Raw genomic sequence first — 1,190 nt, forward strand, 5'->3', positions numbered from 1 at the left:
CGGTGTTCATCTAAACCGTACATGCCTTGAGCGGTTTAGTATCCGGATTAACATTTAGATAATATTCATTCCATAAGCCGGACACCTCTTGACCGGTTTATTCTAATCCGGATAAGCCTTGAGCGGTTTAGCATATGAACGGTTTTTGACCTTTTACTATAAATAACCGTCTCATTTTTATTTTTACTTTTTTACATTCCTTCACTGTTCATCGTCGTCTCCGCTCACTCTATCCGCTCAAATCAAGCTCTTTGATTACATCTCATCAATCTCGTCTACTGTCATCGTTTTCATTCAAGGTTACGAATCGATTCATTTGATTACTATTCCTATTCGTTGTTTGCCTCGATACTTATTGATCGAATGGACTGTTTTTGACTTAAAATGAACTTTAACTTCATAATCGAATAATAAACACTCAATAACTCATTTAAACACTGTATTTTGATGTATTGTGTGTCGTTTTTCATTTTCGAGTGTGTATGTAGTGTGTATTTTTATTGTATTTGTATTATTTTTGCGTATTTTGTGATTGTATTCATTTCGTGTTTTGAACGAATATCTCACCGGACAAGGTGATCGGACTTTAATCCGATCAACCTTAAACTGGTTGATGATTGTCCGGTTTATGATTTTATGTGTTTTGACTTGTGTTTAGTGTGTTGTCCGGACTTCTAATCCGGACACAATTCTTTTACTTAAGTGTTGTGTAGTTTGTGTTGTCTGGATTCATAATCCGGTCAATGTGTTTTGAGATTTTTGCTAAGTGTTTGTTCTTTTCATTTTTTTTCATTKTTTTTTCATTTTTTTAGTTAATTTTTTTAGGTTAAATTTTTTTTAAGTTTCATTTTTTAGTTTTGTTTTTTTGTGTGTGTGAATTTTTTTTTATTTTTTCATTTGTTTTTGAATTTTTTTTGTGTATGTATGTGTATTTTTTTGTAATTCAATTTTCTTTTTGAATAAAATGGGTACTAATGTTTTAGACTTTTTACAGGTAAATGGCCGATCCCAGACATCAGTCTGACGAGGAATTTCGTGTTCCCTCGGTCAGATCTGTAAATGTACCAAAAAATTTACCTGACCAACCAATAGCTTCTGAAACACTTTACCCACAGTTTCAATATCTAGATATAAAACCAAATAACCATCACTTCTCTTTCGATATGCCTGCCGAATACCCAATTATATCA

Source organism: Cynara cardunculus (genome assembly GCF_001531365.2).
Source record: "Cynara cardunculus var. scolymus isolate 2C chromosome LG 5, CcrdV1, whole genome shotgun sequence".
Lineage (NCBI taxonomy): Eukaryota > Viridiplantae > Streptophyta > Magnoliopsida > Asterales > Asteraceae > Cynara > Cynara cardunculus.